Below are 18256 nucleotides of genomic sequence, written 5' to 3'. Positions count from 1 at the left end.
ACAAGCTGCCCAGCTGGGGGGGGCAAGGGACTTGGGGAGTGGGGGGTGCATGGGATGTGGGTGCAGCAGTGCTGGAAGCAGAGGCTATGCCCTGCTGCCACTTGCCCAGGGTGAGGGGCAGGGGTGTGATACAGGCACGGCTCGCTACAGGTGGAAGGGAGCAAGTGGCAGCAGGGCATAGCCCCTGCTCCCAGTGCTGTCATGCCCACATCCCATTTCTCCCCTGCCTCAGCTGAGCAAGCAGCAGCAGTGCCCACATCCTGCACCCCCCTCCTCTGGCTGGGCAAGCGGTGACAGAGCCCGCACCCCATGCCCAGCTGCCCCGGCTGGGCAAGCGGTGGCAGTGCTCCCTGCCCCACATCCCATGCCCCTCGCCTGGTATCCTGTGCCCCCCGCCCCCTGCAAGCAGCAGCAGGGCATAGCCCACTGCTTGTCTAGCTGAAACAGGGGGCACAGGATGCAGGCGCTGCATTGTGCACCCCCCACACCCCGGCTGGGCAAGCAGCAGCAGGGCATAGCCCCTGCTCTCAGTGCTGACCTGCCTGCATCTTGCATGCCCCCCCAGCACCCTCTCTTTCGCTTGTCCCATCCACAGCCCCCATCCCTCCCCCCCCATGCCCCTTCTCTCCCCCCTCCACCCACCACAACGGACTTACCAGCTGGAGGCAACTGTATCCAGAGTGGTAAGGACTGCTGCCCGTTTAGTCTATGGCCAAATCTCCAAAGTAGTGCCAAATCTTTTCCGAATCAATTCAGAGCCTTCTGATTCTATTCAGACCTTTTAAATGGTCTTTCAGTTTGATTCAGATTCAGAGATTTGGCCACCAAACCAGGCCAAATCTCCTCCAAATCGAATTGGCTACCAAAGCTTCACACAACCCTAGTTTTTATTGAAAGCAGACATAGCTTTTCATAACATCAGGAATTGCTGTCTTTTCCACACTGATTAAAAAGCATAGAAACAAGAGAAAAAAACACAGATAGCAGTATTTCAGCTAATAAAACTCAGCACATGTTGACTCTTTGAAGCATGACTTGCAATATAAAGGTTATCTGAGAAATTCCAAGATGATTAAAAGTTACTCCAGATGTCTTTAATGTAAAGTTTCTTATTGTTCTTTTTACTGCAATAACAATATTTATAAGTTTTAAAAACTAGAGCCAATATTTGAAAATTGGAGTGCTTAAAATTAGTCCTGAAATCCATATTTAAGGAAATAACTAAGTATGTTAGTTTCTAGGGTGGCTGAGCATTGACTTCATTTACAGTGGGCACGTCTACATGACACTTTTACTCCAAAGTTGACTAATTAGTTCCATAGTAAACATCTCACATCTACGCATACAGTGCTATTAGGCAAGAGTAAATGGACACTGGAGTTTTTCACTCTGCAGCAGCACACGTGTACACACTGAAGTGGCTGGCTGGGGGAATAAGGGTGCTACAGTGTACGGCTGCCTGCCAGCTGGCCCTGCACTGTAGCACCCTCATGCCCCAGCCATCCCTTCCCAGCATGTTGATCCAGGCAGGAGAAGCCCCAAGCTGGCAAGCTGATGCCCCGCACCCTGGCTCAATGTGCTGTGGTTCCAGGCACATGTATAAATATGTGTAAACTGCACTGGTGTTTATTGCATCACATTAATATTCACTTCTAGATGCACCCTTACAGTGCCAGATACACAAATAATATATGATAGTAATAGTGTAATTGTCCTGAAATCGTTGAATGCAGATCAGAAATTAAATTGGCCCTATTACTTTTTAAAAATGTATTGGATACCCTAAAATATTTAAAGCCAGTTCTGTCTTTCCTCCTGGGATTCATAGTCAGGCTATGCAAAATGGCACCATTCCATTTTGCCTTGTGTTTTGACAGTTTGAGGGAACGGTGTTTCATCTTGAATTTCATTTTGAGTTGAAACAGCTGTTCCATTCCATTCCATTAAAACAGAAAGGCTGTTTTAACTCTGTTTCCAGTTTTGCTGGAGATGGGAAGTCAGACCTGCTAGTGCGATCTAGCACAGGGCACCGGGAAACAGCCCATGTGGGCTGCCTCCCACCCCTGGGGCAATCTAGCACAGGGTACCAGGAAGCAACCCAGCTGGGCTGCCTCCCGCCCCTAGTGTAATCTAGCACGGGGGATGGGAAAGCAGTCCAGCTAGCCTGCCTCCCACCCCAGGTGTAATCTAGCATGGGGCACTGGGAAGCAGCCCTACTGGGCTGCCTCCTGCCCCTGGTATGATTTAGCATGGGGCACAGGGAAGCAGCCCCACTGAGCTTCCTCCCACCCCCGGTGTGGTCTAGTGCAGGGCACTGGGAAGCAGTCCAGCTTGTGTGATCTAGCACAGGGAAACAGCCCCACTGGGCTGTCTCCCACCCCCAGTGTGATCTAGCACAGGGGATGAGAAGTCAGCCCAGCTGGACTGACTTCCCAACCCCAGCCTATAATCAAAACATTTCGACTTTCAAAACATTTTGACCAGCCTCGTTTTGTTTCAAGGCTATTTCAAGGACCTTTGTTTCATTCCAGTTTTGCTGTTTTGACCTCAAATTTTGTCAAAACAGTGTCAGAATGAAACAGCAGGTGAAATTTTGCGCAGCCCTAAATAATAGTATGTTTTCTTCTGAATCAATAAGTTTTATAAAAATAGAAATGTAACAATACTAACATATCCTTAGAGCTGTGCGAAACACCACTGTTTTGTTTCAACATCCATTTCACCATTTTGAAGGGACAGTGTTTTGTTTCATCATTTCATTTAGTTTCAAAGCACTGTTCCATTTCGTTTAATTAAAACTGTTTTGCTGTTTTGGTGTGTTTCGATGTTTTGCCCATAGGCTATAATGGGAAATCATGAAAATCCCTAAAACGTTGTCATTTCTTGCCTGATTTGGATGAAAATTGCAGGGCTGGTAGCCCCTTCTGAAGGCACAAAGCCTGCTAAGGTTCAAGGAGATAGGTGCAGAGGTTTCTGGGAAACTGTACCTCAAACTCTTCAAAACACAACTCCTGACACTTGCTGGCAGCAGCAGCCTCCTCTCATCTGGTAGGCAGATCTGGGGGCCCACACTCCCAGGAGGAGTCTGGCACAGCCCCGCAGCCTTCCTGGGGGTATGGGCCCCTGGATCTGTGCACCAAAGGAGAGGAGGCTGCTGCTGCTGCCTGGGACTGGCACTGAAGCCAAGTAAGCCCAGTTTCAAAACTCAAAACATTTCAAAACTTTCAAAATGTTTCATGTGCCCTCATTTCATTTTGAAGCTGTTTCAAAGCCTGTTGTTTCATTGAAACAGCAAAATTGAAAACTCAAAATGCATTGAAACAGCTTTGAAATGAAACACCAGGCAAAATTTCTCACAGCTTTATTAGCTATCTAATCAGCTATCTCGATATTTATATGCCTCCCATCATCTTCTGAGTTTGAGTAACTATTTGATAATCTGTAGTCTAGCATTCTTTACAATCTGATTTAAACAAAAGAGAAGTTCCACCTACTGCAACAATGTTTTTAATATCTGTGTTTAAAACTTCATTCCAATTCAGGCTCAGATTGTCTGTTTTGCCTGTTTCTGCTAAGTTTAGCAGAAAAGGATCTTGTAAAGTAACAATTTGTGGATTCCAGTATGCTTTGGTGGTTTAATCTGGTCTGGCCCTGGCCCCAAACCTACTATACTTTAAAGAAGAACATTAAGGTTGCTCCCTAGTTAACCAGCTGATAGTGGTCCTCAAGGGATCATCCACCAAAGAAGGATTGTCAAAAAGCAACACATTAGTCAAACTTTCCCTGTTTTTACTTACCTCTTACACCAGGAATATGGAGGGTGGGAGGCTGATACAAGACCTACCTATTCTGGCTGGGGATTCCCCTATATTAGAGGAATTCCTAGCTAGGGAAGTGGAGTCAATTTCTACTCTCTTTGTATTGGGAATGGAGTGAGTCAATGCACCAGGGCCTTTGAGTTATATGAGTAGAAAGCAGTTGCATAAGGAGTAGAAATATTCCTATATTATCAAATAAAACACATATTGATTTAGGGTTATAGCTCACAGAGGTAGAATGAAGGAGAAAAATAAAAGCAGGAAGAAGGGGGATAGACTATCATACTGATACATCCATAGATGATTTTTCTTCCCTACCATAAGAGTCAGAAATTTCCTTTATTTATATGAAAGCTTGAGTTCTGCAGCTTGTGAATCTGTCATGCAAGCATGGTAAATTCATCAAATAGGCTGCATTTAATCCACAGGCAGATGTTAACACCTTTGATTTAAGTGTAATATTAATTATTTACATTAACAACATATGTAAGTTTGGTATTCACAAAAGTTGTTTGCTCCAAGAGCTGTACTGGAACAACCTAAAACTTTTAGGTCTACACCCAGTTACACAAAACTGACTCGTTGTTCAACTTACGCCTTACAAAAATGGAGGACTTATGACAATGACAGATGTTCCAATAGGCATGAAAGCTTCTTTAGCAAAATGTTTAGCATAACCAATGCCATTTTACACCCTGAGATAATTAATTGAATGAAGCAGATCAGTGGATTACAGTTGTCACATCTACACGTGCGCTTTACTATGGAGTAGACTAATTAACTTCAGTGTAAAGTATCACTATCTCCATGTGAAAAGTTATTAGTCTGCAGTAAACTAATTAACACCACAGTAAGAGTACTGGCTCTGCCCTGGGCTTTGGGTGGACTTTTTTATAGAGGAGTATTTAATTATGATTCAATGCACATGTAGATGCTGACTACAGGTATAAATTGCTCCTGGTCAGCCCAGGCAGCAGGGGGCCAGAGTTCTCCCTGCCACCTAGACTCATGGTTCCATACTTTCAGGACCCTTGTGCCCCATCCAGCCCCTCCACAGCCCAACACCACCACCCAGCGCCCAGGGCAAAGCAGGGCAACAGCAGCCCTGATGTAAACAGCTCCACCCCAGCTCAAATTGCTGCTGCCCCAGGTGCACATATGGATGATGTGCCCGGGGTTAGTTTACCTTAACTTAAACTGCTTTTGAGTTTATTGCTTTGCATTAATTGCATGTGTAGACACACCCAGTTTAAGGTAAGTGTGCTTCTACACGTGATGTTTACTGCAGTTGACTAATTAGCTGCACAGTAAATGTCTTGGTATCTCCACTGCACCCCTAGTAGGGTGGAGTAACTAATTTAATCCCCAGCAGGATAGTACTTGTAAATACAAGTACTACCTTGCTGTGGAGTAAAAAATCCACAGCAGTGCATAAGTAGATGCTGGAGGGGCTGGCTGATGCATTAAGGTGCTTCAGTTCAGGGAGTGCCTGCTGGCTAGCCCCACACTGATGCTCTCTCATGCCCTAGCCAGCCCCACCACAGTACGTTGAGCCAGGAGGAGCAACTGAGGCCCTGTGCCAGCCAGGGCTGCTCTGACCCAGCTCCATGTGTTTTGTATGAATAAACTCTGGACCTTATTGCTCCAGAGTTAATTGATCCTGGGAACACATTCAAACAGCAGGCCCAAGAGCAATAAACTCCAAAGCAAAAAGCCCTAGAGTTTATTTGTGCACAGTAATAGCATGTAGACATGCCCCCTTTTTTGGAACCCATATCAACAGAAAGTTAAAGAAGAAATGGTTAAACAGTCCAAGACAGCAAGGAAACAAACGACCACTGTAAAAGATAATTGGTGAGTATTTGTGGAAAAGGCACATACCATTAAGCCAGAGGTTTTCAACTTTTTAAAATAAGTGTACACCCAGTGGTCCCCTTTTTAATAAGTATACCACCGGGGTAGGGTGTGGGGGGGTGGCATATGGCCAAATGCAGAGTGGGGGGTGAGGGAGTGAGTGGCCGGATGTGGAGCACAAGGGGGTGGCGAGCAGCCGGATACAGAGTTTGTGTATGTGTGTGTGGGGGCGGGGGGGACGTGGCAAGTGGATGGACATGGATTGTGGGGGAGGGGGAGTGGAGAGCAGCCGAATGAGGTTGTGGCAAGAGCAGAGCAGTGCCAGCACAGCGTCTGTACGACCTTGCTCTTGCCCCACCCTGGCCCTGCTCTTGTGAGGCAGCGGCACGGGGTGGCAGCACTGCATCCCCACCTGCCCCCGCATTCCCCTTGGGACCTTTCAAAGTACCCCCGGTTGACAACCCCTGCATTAAGTAATGAAAAAAATATATACAACTTACTAAACACAAGTGATGCAAACTAAACAGCTAAAAGGTATACAACTGAGCACAAAAAAGCACATGAGCAGAAAAAGCTGATCAGACAAATGGTGAAACAAAATTATAATCGTAGCAATTGCAACTCTAAGTCAAGAAAACACATGTAACACAGGACTTGAACAAAAAGCAACTATAAAACTGCCTAACACCCTAAGAAACTATATAAAATGCAAACGGGCATTATGAATTTGAAGAGAAGCCTGAAGCTGAGAAGACAGCAGCTCAGGCAAATCCTAGTGTGGTAACAGTTGCCTGGCCAGTTGAAATCACTGTATCCAACTGGAAGGCTTAAATAAGAATATCTGTATTGACTGCTATGGTTTGCTTAGAAGTTAAGTGTTGCATTTAAATCCTTGCTTAAATATTGGTATTGCTTATGTGTTCAATAAATTGGAATTTGAGACTGGAATAGTTTCACCAATCAATTCATTTCCAGTCATTCCACCCCTTAACTAAATTTAGTATAACAAGGAGTGTGTGTAGCAGGGCACTAAGATACCTGCTACTAGGTGAGCCAGGACCATGACCCAGGTGCTGGTTGCCAGGGCAACCAGGGGAAACAAGTAGCCAACACCTGTATGGTCAGCTGACAGGAAGGGGGCAGGGCCTGGCCCTTATATAAGCTGCAGGTGGAGGCCAGGAGGGGCCCCTGCCTGTGATCAAACGAGAAGGAGCTCTGCCCTGAGTGAAGAAAGGGAAAAGCCTGAATGTGGGTGCAGCTGGTGATATGGGTGAGAGAGGGAGCACTTGTGGTGTGGCTCAGAGGATGTTTTAGCTGTGAGGCCTAAATTTAAGTTATAATGCGGAGGCTTGTGTTTTGTGTTTGTTGTTTACACCAGAGGACTGGGTGAGGCTATAAGGGGATGGAGGAGGCCTCATAGGGGAACCACAACAGTGTGGGAGCCCCAGCCCAAGAGTGAGCAGCAGGGAGCCCCCAAGAGTGGGCCGCCAGAAGGCCCGGCGAGGCAGCAGGCTGCCAGAAGTCCCGGTGAGAGAGAAGGCAAGAGAGACAGATGAATGACCGGTCCATCAGTGAGGCTTGGGGTGTGGTACAGGGATGGTTGGAGCCATGCATAGCCCATGAGGCAGGGGTGTACCTGAACACCTGTACTGAACATTGGTCCGGCGTACCACAGGAACCATGGCCAAGAGGACAAAGGGCAGCCTCCCTATGATTTAGAAGATCAAAGACATGGTGGGTGAGATTCTGAGGGTGCTTGGAGCATGCTTGACATGGTACAGGGAGGGGACCTACGGGCAGCACAGTGACCCTAGGACTTCCATCCTGCTACAGTGTACATCATATCTTCCCCCTGCTCCAGGTCAACTAGAACAGAGGTTCCCAACCACCTGGTACTGGGCTGGTACCAGGCCATGAAAAGCTGGCTGCCAGGTCATGGCATGAGCCCCCAGCTTGGACCCCTGTCTGCGTGCCCTGGTAAGCAGCTTCCGAGGTCACAGCTGAGCTCCCAGGGTTAAAGTCCAGCAGCAGGGGAGTGATGAGAGGGAAGCAACCATCTCCGCGCACCCTGTCCCACTTCTACCAGGCCATGCTAAAAAATGGTTGGGAACCACTGAACTAGAACACTATATGCCACAGGCACTAAGGGAATAGTGGAAAGCCTTTGTATACAGAATAAAATGCAAAATTTTCTAATCTCTGTGCTTAGTAAGGGGGAGGTGAAGGGTTATCATTCTGGTCTAGGGGCAGAAGAACATAAGGGGCGCAGACAGAAGTGGCAATTTGTGTCTGATCTGGCCAAAAATGGCCGATCGAATGAAAATCTGAACCCTCATTGCATGAGAGATCAGATGAAGACATTTCAAAACAAAGCATCTTATGTAACTTGTGTCTGTGCTGCCTGCTAGCCTATAACTGTTTTTAGAATGGGAGGGGGTGGAAAGGGAGCAGGAGTTCAGTCTGGGCTTTTTTCAGCCCCTGCTGGAGAGTGAGGTGGGTGTATTGGAGTTACCCTGAGGTGGTGGGGCTTCAATTTACCCACCCCACCCTCCAAAACTGGTTGGGGAACCCCTAGAATGAGCTCCCTCTGTTCCCTTTCCCCTCTCCCATTCTGAAACAGGGACAGGCTGGGAGAGAGGAGAAGCCATTGCTTGGGAAAACTCTCTACAGGCTCCAGCCAGCAGCTAGATTCCACTTACACACTGGAACCAACAGTGAACTTTTGTTTTGTCCAGGGGATTATTGTAACTCAGAATGCTTCCTAAAAACCATTCTCAGTTACAGTGGGGAGCTGCACCTGTCTGTACTGAAGAAGTGCCATACTGGGTCAGAAATGCCAGGGAGAGCATTGAACCAGATATCTCTAGAGTGATCTGTCTTCTATTCAATATAATCCCTAGCATCTACCGTTATTGGTTTGCCATACCAGAGGAAACATCTCCAGTGAACATCTGTTCACTAGCCATTGTGAATTTATGCAGTACCTTTCTTGAACCTGGCTATGCTATCTTCCTCCATCACCTCCTCTGGCAATTAATACCAGAAGCTCTATGCTGCATTAAAAAGTAGGGCTGTGCAAAATTTCACCAGCTGTTTTGTTTCAACACTGTTTTGACATGTTTCAAGCTCAAAACAATGAAATTAAAATGAAACAAGGCTTTGAAACAGCCTCGAAACAGAACGAGGCCAGCTGAAACATTTTGAAAGTTTCAAAACATTTCAAGCTTCAAAGCAGCAGCCCAGCCAGATGGTGGGAGGCAGGAGAAAACTGGGGCTGCACTCCCAGTGGCTCTGTCCAGTCACATGTGGCTCAGCCCTGGCTCTCCCTGCCTCCCACCACCAGGCTGTGCTCCTTGGGGGTGCTGGAGCCAACTGGAGTGCAGCCCCATCTCTGCCTGCCTCCCAAGGCTGTGCTGCACTCTGATAGGCTCCACCAGCCCCATGGAGCTCAACCCGGTGGTAGGAGGCAGGCAGAGCCAGGGCTGTGCTCTACCTCTTGCCACCAGGCTGTGTTCCACGGGGCTGGGAGTCACTGGACACTGAGCTCGGTGGAGGGAGGAGGGGTGCAGCTCTGGGGCTGCATTCTACCTCCCTCCACCGGACTGCAAGCTGCTGGGAACCCAGCCCAGTGGAGGCAGGTGGAGTGCAGCCCGTGGGACCAGGCAGTAGCTCACATGGCAGCAGCTTTCCATTGCCTAGGACTACCTTCACTCAGTTGTATTGGCCACTGGAGAACTGGGTGAGGGTTTACTGAAGAAGCTCAGTAAGAAATACAGCTTCATCTCTCTCCTGTCATCTTTCCCTCTTATCACAAACCAATTGCTGGCAATGTCAGTAGAAGCAAAAGAAATCAATGCTGGCATCTGTTTTGCTGCATCACTGCTAGCAGTCTGGTACTATGACAGAATTTACATCCATAAGTTACATCCTCTGGTCCCATGAGAAAAGGCAGCTGAGCAGGCATATTATTTTAAACCTAATTTGATATGTGTATTCTGTATTCTATCATTGATGCAGAACTGCATTGGTTTGTATGATCCATATAAGGCTACATAGAACTAGTTGTTTAAAAAAATCAAACCCCGTATTAATACAGCCAAATTAGATATAAAATGCAGTATATAAAATCAGAGTCATGGTATCAAAATGACATGTGAGCATAACAATAGCTAACAACAAACTGGTTCAAAATTTGGAAGCTTGGGGCAGAATTCTATTTCTTTTTGACCCTAAACAGCAGTTTGCTAACCAGGTAAGAGGGCTTTTTGGCACTTGCACAGTGTGCAATTTTATTATCCCTGCAGTATGGATGCATAAGTGAATATTGGATGCATAAATGAAATATTAACATACTTAGTAAGCTATGCATTGGCTGGTCAGGTATGCAGTTATGTACAGCATATCTGAGCATACATCCTGAGAAAAGCCAAGAGGAAGAAAAAAAACTTACCCATGTTCTAACCCCAGTAGCTGAGTAGTTAGGACATTATTCCAGGAAACAGAAGACCCACATTCCAGGTCCCCATCACCCTAAGGAAGCCTGAACATACATCTCTCTGACTTTCCAACACAATGCTGTAACCACCAAGCCACAGATGAAGCATTATCCAGTATTCCTCTTGAAGCCAGGCCACTGTATCTACCTTGGATTTACTAGTTATTGGCTAAATGCCTACAGTGAAACGTAAAAGTTCCTGTCCCACCAGGAACAAGGGTAAAGATTAGAACACAGAATCTATTTTCTTCTAGGGAAACTGCCATCTTAGTGAGCCACACAATCTTTCACTTGCTTGTTTCCTCCTGGACCCACATATTTCTATTTCCATGGTGCTCAGGGAGACTGCTTCAAAAGGTATGCTAGACAGTAGTTTGGATGATATCTAACTTGTGGTGTGCTAGTTAAAGCATTGTGCTGGGAAGGCAAGGGCAGAAATAGATGTTTCTGAATGAAGTGGATTAGCTGTGCTGTGATGTGTCAATGGTACAGCTGATTCACTTTACTGGACAAAACACATTGCCCCTTGTCCCATCCTTAATGGTGTAGGACAAGGAGTGATGTGATCTCCCCATTTGCCATGCTCAGCCAAACCTGGCACAAGTCTGGATGAGTGGAGGAAGTGGAGTTTTCCTTGCCCAGTCAGACCTGAGGCATGGGTCTGGCAGAGCGGGGAAAGTGCCACAGAGGTAATAGACATCTGCTACAATTAAGCAACAGAGTCTATTACCACTTTTTGTTGTGCCACTGATTACCAATATATATAGCAAAGGGCATTAATATCTATTTGCTCAACATTTTTGCAACCATAAAAAATCTTATGGAGGCACAAACGAGATGTCAGATGACCTCTGTTTCCACCCAAAGAAAGGAGCTTAAAACCTTCTCTGGGTGACGGGCCCTATAACCTGGGCTTCCTGTTTCCTAAATGAGTGCCCTAACTACTCTGCTACTGGGGCTAAAACATGGGAGGGCCACTGTCCTGCAGTATCTAGCACATTATGTACAGGTTTGTGCCCAGCTACAGTTTTGTGACTTGCGTATCTACAACAGGCATGTACATATAGCTATATACTTACCCAAGCAGCGTACAGCGTACTGACTATACTCAGTATGCTCATACACACCTATATCCACACTGAAGGGATAACAGCATGAAAAACTGTGTAAAAGCCAACAGGGCCACTTATGTGGGCCCATCTACATGAAACACTGACTGTGCAATAGTCAAAAAACACTGCAAGTAGTGTGTCACAGCACTGACAGTACTAATATGTTACTGCACAGTATTATTAGGCTACTGTGCAGTAGCATCCCCTAAAAGACCTTTTCCAGTGCTACTGTGCAGTAACTGGCTATGGTGCATTTAGTTAGTACTTGCTAATACAAGTACTATATAAATGCACAGTAATGACTACACAGTAGTGTCTTGCGTAGATGCACCCGGTGACTACAAAACTGCCATTTAGGCAAACAAAATAAAACAGTGTTTGACCGTCATCTGTCCTATATCTGTATCATACATTATCCACCTCCACCCAATAGGTCCTGTGATACACCAGTACCATTTCCAAAAATTAATCCTCGAAAAATCAAATGGTCAAGGATGTGGGAATGTGATATGGACATTTACACTTACAGATCACAAAATCAAATCTGCCCTGGTTCTGTAGATACTGTGTTTGTCACCATCTTACTGATATGGGATGGACAATGTAAAATCAGCTGGTAGTATAAGCACTAGGCCTGTGCAAGTCGGCAGTGATCCAATCTGGCTTCAGATCCAGCCACTTCAGATGCCAGGGATCCAATCTGGAGCTCCAGACCAGGTTTCTACTTTGATCTAGCCGAAGCGGCTCCGAAGCTCTGGAGCCAACTCAGAGATCCAGCCATAGGGTATAATGGGGAAACAATGAAATATCTATAACTTCGTAGTTTTTTGTCTGATTTGGATGAAACTTTCAGGTGGTAGCCTGTGCTGAGAGCATGAAGTCTGCCAAGTTTCAAGAAGATCAGTGCAGGGGTTTGGTGGAAACTGTACCCCAAATTCTTGCAAATAAAACTCCTGTCACATCTTTGTGTTACACCACAGGGGGGTGAAAACTGCAGGGGTGGTAGCCCCTGGTGAGGCCACAAAGCCTGCCAAGTTTCAAGAAGATTGGTGCAGGGGCTTGGGGGAACTGCACCTCAAGCTGCGGACAGGCAAAATTCATGACATATGACCCCGTGTGTGTTAAGGCACAGCTGGTGAAAGCTGCAGGAATGGTGGCTCCTTGCTGAGGCCACAAAGCCTGCCAGGTTTCAAGAAGATTGGTGCAGGGGTTTGGGGGGAACTACACCTCAAGCTGCGGACAAGCAAAATTTATGACATGGGTGACATTGTGTGTATTAACGTGCAGCAGGGTGAAAGCTGCAGGAATGGTGGCTCCTGCTGAGGCCATGATGCCTGCCAGCTGTTGGGAAGATCAGTCCTGGGGCCCTGCACCCCTAGCTGGTGACATGCAACACTCTTGATATGGGTGCTTGTGCAACTAACTGACTGTCTCTGTCTTGGAGCAGTTGATTGTCTGTATTGATTATTTCCTCTCCCTAGTCTCCGGTTTTGTAGGTGTTAATTGATGGTAAATAACTGGCTACATTAGCTAGCTACTGTGTATTGAGCTGGTTCCTGAGTGAATCATGATTGACTGGTACCTGGTAACACAGTAGGTTAACAGCCAGGACTGCAGTAATGTCTCCCAGGCCCCAAGACAGACACAGTTGCACAAGCCCCCATGTCATGAGTTTTAGCTGTTAGCAGCTAGGGGTACAGAGCCGCAGAAGCCAGAACCCCTGCACCTATCTCCTTGACAGCTGGCAGGCACTATGGCCTCAGCAGGGGCCACCATCCCTGCAGCTTTCACCCTGCTGCGCCTTAACACACAGTGTCACCCATGTCATGAGTTTTGCTTGTCCACAGCTTGAGGTGCAGTTCCCCACAAACCCCTGCACCAATCTTCTTGAAACTTGGAAGGCTTTGTGGCCTCATCCAGGGCCATGACCCCTGCAGTTTTCATCCCCTGTGATGTAACACATACACGTGACATTAGTTTTGCTTTCAAGAATTTGTGGTGCAGTTCTCCATGAACCCCTGCACTGATCTTCTTGAAACTTGGCAAGCATCATGCTTTCAGCAGGGGCTACCATCTCTGCATGTTTCATCCAAATCACACAAAAAACAACAAAGTTATAGATATTTCATTGTTTCCCCATTATACCCTATGGCTGGATCTCCGAAGCAGCTTTGAAGCTTTTCAAAGCACTTTGGAAGCTCCAAACTGCTTCAGAAAGCCTAATGAAGCCAGCACTTCAATCCAGACATGCTGTTTCAGACACTGAAGCGTCCCAAGCTTCTCCGGATCTGAAGTTCTGTCCAAAGCCTAATAAGCAGACTTTCCAGTGGACATGTGTCCACATTATAAAAGTGTAGCATTCTTTTAAAAAGGCTGTCACAAGCCATGTTGAGTAGATGGTGATTGTGCAGTGTCAAGCTCCACTCTAAGGAAAGGTTTGTGACCACCTACCACATTCTGGCATCTTTGCTTTAAACATAGCTAGGTACTCTGGAAGGCCTTGAGAGAGAGCCATTGGCCACTTCTTTTGCCTTTGCCAACAGTCCTCATGAGAAGTTAAGTATGATAGGATACTTTCCTCACACATGCTTTAGGCATGTGAAGTTAAGTATGATAGGATACATCCTCACTGAGCCACTGGCTGCTTCTGTCAACAACAACTTTTCTGCCTGGCCAAAAGACAGCATATAAAATACTGTGATACCCTCTGGAAAACTTAGTCAAAAATCTGTCCAGGTGCTTACACTGGTGGTCACCACTGCACTCTCTGAATACTTCATCACAGAACCTTGCTAACACTAATGCTGCTAAGATCTTGAGTTATACTGTGCCAACCAGGAAACTAGCAAAAACCCAAAGGATTTAGGTGTCCAATCAACCTATTTTGCCACTTAGAGAAGTAATATGAATATTTGCCTCAAAAATACAGTCATAGTAACAAAGGAAACGTTACTAAAAAAAGTAAAAGCAAAATTTCACATAAATATTTTTAAGTGGCATAGCACATATCCAATTTAACAACCATTTGGCAGATTCAAGCAGACACATTTTAATAAAATAAAATCTTTAATTTTAAAATATCTTCCTGCAAACACTTTCATGTTAACTGAGATTTTGACAACTCAACGATTTTTTTTTTAGATTATGAGGATTTTTTTATTATGAATATGTTTCATCCAGTATTCACTGAAATCAATGGAAGGCCTTCCACTGACTTTGTGGTGTTGGATCAGGTCCTCTATGAGGCAAAGAACTGAATCAATCAATAGTTGCCAAATGATGAAACTGCTAAATACATCCCACTCTGCTATACCTACACCAATACACAGCAGGAAAATGTCATCTTATTGAGGATATCCTTTCTTAACTAATAAATAAAAAGCCTTTTAAAATCCTCAAACATGTAGAGATCTGTTTCCCTTCTAATGAGACTATGTTAACAACTGAGATTCAAGAGACTTCTATTTCAGATTTCCTACTGTATTCTGACAGTGATTTATGCAAAATGTTCACCGTTAATTCAATGTAGAGGAGCAATTGTTTATTATTCTAGCATGTGTTTATCTTTCGGGAATTCAGAATGAAAAGCTAACAAAACTGTACTTCAGTAAACCAAATGTTCCCCCTCCCACCCAAAGTGACTATTTGTATTCCTCACAATAAGGAAACTAACGTGAAATCAACAAGCAAATGCTTCTTTAAAACATATTCAGTGAGTTCTGGTACAGTGAAAACTGCTTTGTCTGCTTAACTCTAGCTGCAACTTTCTGCCAGCACAGCAGTTACTCGCAGATTAGCTGTTTGACCTTCCTGGAGCACAGAGCATTGACCCTGCATACCAGAAAAGGAACTGAAGCTCCTTCTAAAGAAAAGAACAAACATTTAACCTTTACAATGTCAGAAAGCCTGAAGAATTTCTTAAAAGCTTAAGCCTTTGAACCAAGATTATAAGATATTCTAACATTAATACCTTTAAAGCCCTTGTGAGAAATCCCTTGGACAATTCTATGTGCTTACTATATATACTTGGAAGCACACCTAAAGCTAAAAAAAAAAAAAATACCAAAATGGGTTTTACACATTTTTGTTTGGTTTCCTTCAAACAGTAGCATGCGGTCTCTGAAGTGCCCAACTCAGAGAAAGATGCAATGTGTGCAAACAGTCATATAATACAAATTTACCACAGGGGTTTAACTTTACTAATGTACACCTTCAGTTCTTCTTGTAAACTGGGCAGCATGCTTTATCTATGAATAACAAATAACTCTACCTCTACTGACCAGCCTATAAGCGCACAAAATGGTAGCAAAGGGAGCCCTGTATCCAAAACGGTATCTATTTCCCTGAAGGATCCAGTATGCCAGCTGAAAAGTATTAATGTGCCACAGTGCATTTTTGCCACGAACACTGACTTAGCCCGTATACCAGTCTGATTGTTCATCCTGCATCAAAGTGAAAGGGCTGACATGGTATTGGAGACATAATGAACAGGTCTAGCTACAGACAGATTATGAACAAGATAGGAAAGATAAAAAAAGACAAAGCAGGGAACAGACATTAGTGTCACTTTGCATTACAAAGCATTCATGAAAGAAATGGATACTTGACTAACTTATTAACATTTTAGAACAGTATGGATAAATCATTTCAGAAAAATGACAAATTGGCAGGCAGACCAGGAGCCCAATGGTAAAACAGTATTCTCTCCCACACACAAGCACACTTCATACCCCAGTAGATAATAATATGTGGCCACTAAACCTTCAGAACTCCAATAATGAATCCAAAATATTCTGCCAGACTTATTTTTCCTTCTGTTGTTATTCTTTATTGTCTGCTCTGATCATGAAATAGTGAGGATATTGTGAACAACCAGATATGCATTAAACCTAGAGTCTGACCCTTGACCCTACAATGCTCTGAACAATCAGTCAGCTCCCTTTAGGTTTTAAAACCAATAATGCTATTTCAAAGGGCTGCACCTTACAAAACACTAATACATTTTTTTCATTCGGAAAACAACCTTTATGAAGACTGAGCTTCGTTTGAAATAACCATGCAGAGCTGTACAGTGAGATGAACATTTATTAGAAGCATATGCTGCCTTGCAGAAAAGGGGCATGGTTTTATCATACCACAATTACTACATTAGCAAAACAGTGTCAAAAAAAATCTACAAAGCCATACACCTTCAGATGCAAAGATATCCCTCAAATTAAACTTAATAGGCTAAATTCTACCCTCTTTTACAGTGATGTAATTCCATCTATACCAATAAAATTGCTCCTAGCTTATCCCAAAGTACCAAGAGAAAATTCTGACTTTTTTTAAATTAGAGTCAACTTCTGTCACACCCACACATAACTTAAGAATGGAGTTTTTTATCCTACTCCAAAATAATGCTTACAAAATGTTAATATTTTGGAAAACCAAGAAATACATTCACCTGTGATGTTCTCTACAGAAAACTTTTTATTAGCTGTGCAATTTCTCATAACTCTATGGATAATACTAAGAACTGTCTCTGAAAGCTTTGAGGGGGAAGATCTGAATAAATTGCTCACTGGTAACAGGTGCCTCATGTATCAACTTTATAAGATGCTGCAGGATGCAGTGATCACTGCCAGTATATTTTATAGGGGGAGCAAATTACTGTTCATAGTCAAATAAGCCAAATAAGTCAATAAGAGTAAATCATATCTATTAAAACAAAATTAACGTTGATGTTGTTCCTCAATGGATTGTTTTTTTTGTTAAGATATGTATGTGGCCATCATCAATCCTCCTGGATTGTGTGCATGACAGCCACCCAGACCTTCAATGTATATGCCTAGGAAGGAATTTTTAGAGGACTGGAGACTGCCTAGACCTTCCATCTGCCCTTTAGGCCACTGAGACAGAATCCAAAGACCAGACTGAGTCCAGATGTTTGGTCCCTCCACAGTTGTAATTGTATATGTATCTGGAAATCAAACCCAGGTCTCCTGTGTGGTAAACAAGGATTCTACCACAGAACCACGTGGAGACTGAGTAATGGGTAAGATATGTGACTTCACAATGTCTAATCTGCTACAGTTATCAACCTGTGCTATTTCCTCATCAGTACCTGATAATGATATAGGTTCACTGTACTGTACACTTTAGGCAAGTTTTTTTATGAACAAAAAGCTTTAGGACATTTCTCTGGACTTGCAAATAGTATCTGACAGAATTTCACCTCTAAGTTGTGCAAGACTTCTTCAACAATTGCTTCATCTTCAAAATTACAGTTTCTCATACTGGAATTCCTCATTCCCCAACTGGCTGTTATTGTTTCTGTTCTAAAATGTGAAATATGGCTTAATAATTTTTATCAGGCCTCTTTGCTTTTGTACACCAAAAACTATCTTTGCTAGACCTGCACTGTTCTTCAGAAATTGCTAATTCATTGCATGCAATAGGACCAATTCCCTAAAATCATAGGAATTTGTTAACTAAATTCCTGTTGCTTCCACATATAAAATAAATTTATTTTCAAGTGCCATCTATCTAATTTCACTGAAGTCCCAACCTAAAGAATATTTGGAATAATTTGATTCTTCCCCCATATTTATTTGCATAACAGCTTATCTTATGCCAATAGAGGCTACATATTTCAGAAAAATATATTTGTAATATATAGTAAGAACTACCCCACTGATTCTTTGAGCTGAATATTACATACATGAAGGCCATTAAGACTTTGAAAATCACATCATCACCAAAATCATATCATCATAATTCTTAAAGAGTAAAACAGCTACATATTTTTTATAAACAAAGGAACATATTTTAGTGTCAGCATTATTTTTAGAAAAAAAACTTTAGTATTAAATTCAGGGCATTATGTATTGTAAAGATAAGAGACTGATATTCTAATACTGGTAAGCTAGAGGCCATAAAAGTATAGGTTTCATTTCTGTGTAAATGTAAAAAATAAATAAATAAATAAAAAGCCA

At 43.9% G+C, this 18256-nt stretch overlaps 1 protein-coding gene across 5 annotated transcripts in view; it reads right to left on the bottom strand.

Moving 5' to 3' along the window:
- Positions 1–18256, bottom strand: part of LOC149856453 (protocadherin alpha-C2-like) — a 257433-nt gene that overhangs the window by 112072 nt on the left and 127105 nt on the right. The window lies entirely within an intron of this gene.

This window comes from Crocodylus siamensis, chromosome 10 (genome assembly GCF_052110815.1).
Source record: "Crocodylus siamensis isolate JL-2025a chromosome 10, ASM5211081v1, whole genome shotgun sequence".
NCBI lineage: Eukaryota > Metazoa > Chordata > Crocodylia > Crocodylidae > Crocodylus > Crocodylus siamensis.
This window is presented reverse-complemented; position numbering and strand designations above follow the sequence as displayed.